This window comes from Grammomys surdaster, unplaced genomic scaffold, assembly GCF_004785775.1.
Source record: "Grammomys surdaster isolate TR1022 unplaced genomic scaffold, NIH_TR_1.0 751, whole genome shotgun sequence".
Lineage (NCBI taxonomy): Eukaryota > Metazoa > Chordata > Mammalia > Rodentia > Muridae > Grammomys > Grammomys surdaster.
In genome coordinates this window covers 1,991,146-1,994,487 of record NW_021605170.1, presented here as the reverse complement: position 1 = coordinate 1,994,487, position 3,342 = coordinate 1,991,146, and the positions used below count along the sequence as shown (strand labels likewise).

The window sequence follows — 3,342 nt, the reverse complement described above, 5'->3', positions numbered from 1 at the left end:
TAGTTTTAAAAGTAGGGCTTGTGTGTGAGCTTGTGATCCCAATACTAGGAAAGCAGAGGTGGGTGGAGCTTATAGATTGCTGGCCAGCCTGCCTAGCCTAGTTGGGGAGTTTGAGGTCAAATAAAGACCCTGTCTCAACAAAAAGTAATACAGACAGCCCCTGAGAGATGATGAAACCTGAGAATATCCCCTTGCCTCCACCCATATGCACAAACAAACACATGCACACTCCCACACATGTGTGCATACACTTACATACAAAATACGTAGCTCAAGAGCTTTGCGAAGGCCTTGGTTCTCCACTGGCTCCCTATAAATCTCTGAGATCCTTGCTTTGGAGGAAGAGCCATAGAGAGGTATTTCTAGCACTGAATGACATCTGGGGATAAACTGTGTGTGTGGTGAGTGTGTGTGAGTGTGTGTATGTATTGTGTGTGTGTGTGTATGTTCATAGTGGTAGTAGGGAGTGAACTCAGGGCCTTGTAGTTCAGAGTGAAGAGCCCTACCATTGACACACACCTATGACAGCTCTTTCTTACCTTTTTAGTTCTTTTTTTAGCCTTTGAAATAAGGTCTCTCTAATGTAGCTGAGGTTGTCTTCAAACTTGTGGTGATCCTCCTGCCTCATCTTCCCAAGTGCTGAAATTACAGCATGACCATCATTCCTAGTTTCTTCCCTTCTTTCTTATTTTCAGACTCACTGACTGTCCAGTCATGCTTTAAAAAAAAAAAACTTTAAAAATGTATTTACATTGGTGTTCTGCCTCCATGGATGTCTGTCAGATTACCTGGAACTGCCATGTGGGTAATGGGATTTAAACCTGGGTCCTTTGGAAGAACAACCAGTGCTCTTAACAACTAAACCATTTCTTTAGACCCCCAGCCATGCTTTTAACAAAGACAAGAGTATGGTGGCTAACCATGGTTCTCAGCTTGACTACATCTGGAATTTACTGAAACCCAAGCATCTAGCCACTCTTGGTGGGTTTTTCTTGGTTTGTTTATTTGAGATGGAAGATGCACTTTAATTCCAGATCATATGAGATTAGAAGGTCCACCTTGAATCTGGGCTGCACCTGCTGCTGGCAGCACACACAATCAGAAGTAACTGAAGGAAGCTTTATTCTTTGCTTGCTTCCCTCACTCTCACTGGCAAGTCCATCCACCCTGACGCAGAGGCACTCCATCATGGATGTTAGAACCACTCCTTTAGAAGTCCAGTGTAAACTGAAGACCAGAGGCTCTCTAGGAATTCCCTGGGACACCAGCAGCAGATTGGGACTTCTGAGACATCTAGCAAAGATGCCAGATTCTTTGCTTTTCCAGCAGGAGATGGCCATTGTTGGACAACCTGGACCACAGCATGCATGATGCATACCACTCTGATAAATAGCGCGGGCGCGTGCACACACACACACACACTCAAGTCAATTTTCTTCCTTTAGAGAACTCTGATTAATAAAGTCAGCATATAGTGCTACCATATTTTCTCTGTCTGTGCCTTGTGGAAGATCATGAGGTAAATGTATTTTTCATGGGTAAAAGGTAAATTGGAGCTTTCTTGTAAAAAAAAAAAAGAAGTATCAGAAAACACTACTCATAATTCTTTATTATTAATGCTAAAGTAAAAAAAATAAATATTTGTGGCCTTTCACTGTATTAACTGATTGTATTAACTGCATGGTAATACTAACTCCTTAGAAATTCTTTTACTATGTATATGTTAGACTTCGGCACACAGCTTGGAACAGACAACACCAGACCAAGCAGTTCCAAAGGGGAGGGGGTTTATTCAGGGCAGAGGGCAAAGGTAGGGAGAGAAACGGGAGAAGATGGTGGAGAAAGAGGAGAGAGAGAGAGAGGAGAGAAGTGGAGGCCGGCCATGACCACGTGGAGAGAGGGGGAAGGGAAGGGAGGAAGGGCGAGGAGAAGCTAGAGGCAAGAGAGGAAGAGAGTAAGAGAAAGAGGAGAAGGCAAGCAGCCCCTTTTATAGTGGGCACGCCTACCTGGCTGTTGCCAGGTAACTGTGGGGAGGAGCATACCTGGGTGTTGCCAGATAACTGTGGAGGTGGAGTTTAGACAGAATACTAACAGTATGCATTTACGCACACATACATACCTGTATGCCCTGTAAACAGATTGTAGCATGAAAATCATGATATGATATTCCAGGAGCTAGCAAAAAATTGATTGAATAAAGATGCCTACAGCCTGTAGCTGGTCAGTCCCTCTGTTCTGGGCTAGGTAGGGTGCTCTAGTCGGGGTGGGTTGTCATCTAAGAATGTCAGAGTTGGGGGTGGTGAAGTTCTGGCTATGACATAGCACTCAGTAGGTGGGGGTTACCTGGACAAGATGGGTCACAACTCAAGCATAGAAGGTGTAGATGATTTCCTGGCCTTGGCCCTTACTGAGGCCCTGGCAGTGGTAGGGCCAGGCTAGGAGGGATCATTGTTTTTGGAGATGCAACCTGTGGTAAGAGTTCCACGCATAACCCAGTGGCTCACTGCACACCCATGCAATATGGATTTAGTGGGTTATTTAAAAAAAAGAAAGAAAAGAAAAAGATGCGAAATTGGGACAGCTTTTTGATTGCCTTATTCACCACTGTTATTAGCTCAGACCCTAAAAACTGGTTTCTATCACAGCTGAATAAACGATAAGCATACACTGCAGCTCGTCTCTACTTGATCCTCAAGAACCAGTGGTTACTTTTTGTTTTTAGTGGAGAAAAGTAAAACCAGACTCAACCAAGTGCCTTTTACCAGTGTCCAGCGTGCTATGACCACAGTGTGAGGCCAAGACAGACCGCCAAGGACGGGGCGAGCTCTCCCCGGCGCCTTTTTTAACCCCAGGCTCTCTGGTTTAGCAGAGGACCGCTGAGCCCTCACTGCTGCACGCTCACTTTGAAAGACCACGCCTCTTGCGCAGGCGCCAAGGGCTTCGGAATGCGCATGAGCAATTCAAAGCAGCGCGGGAAGAATCGCGCTTGCGCGTTTGGCGGGCCGGCTCAGTGGGACGCGCTTGGGAGGCGGCTACCGCGGCCGTCCTAACTTCGGTGAACCGTAAGTTTCTGATAGTTTGTCCCACAGCCGTGGACGGCGAGGGACCGGGGACGAGTTCCTGATCGACTTAGGTCGTGCCGCCCTGCGAGCATCCCGCGGAGGAAAGAGTTGCGCCTGCGCACGGAACTTCCCGTTGGCGCTGGCGGACGGTCGGCCCTGCGCGCTCGCCCCGGGAGGCTCATTCATTCATTCATTCATTCATTCATTCATTCATTCATTCATTCATTCATTCATTCATTCATTCATTCATTCATTCATTCATTCATTCATTCATTCATTC

The 3,342-nt window shown here is 46.4% G+C and overlaps 1 protein-coding gene across 1 annotated transcript in view; it reads left to right on the top strand.

The window, feature by feature from the left end:
• Nucleotides 1-2,957: 2,957 nt before the first annotated feature.
• The window catches only part of Cdc7 (cell division cycle 7), an 18,556-nt gene continuing 18,171 nt past the window's right edge, over nucleotides 2,958-3,342 (top strand). The window contains exon 1 of the mRNA XM_028782380.1: nucleotides 2,958-3,062. The gene's annotated coding sequence lies outside the window, so the exon portion shown is untranslated. The remainder of the gene's footprint in view (nucleotides 3,063-3,342) is intronic.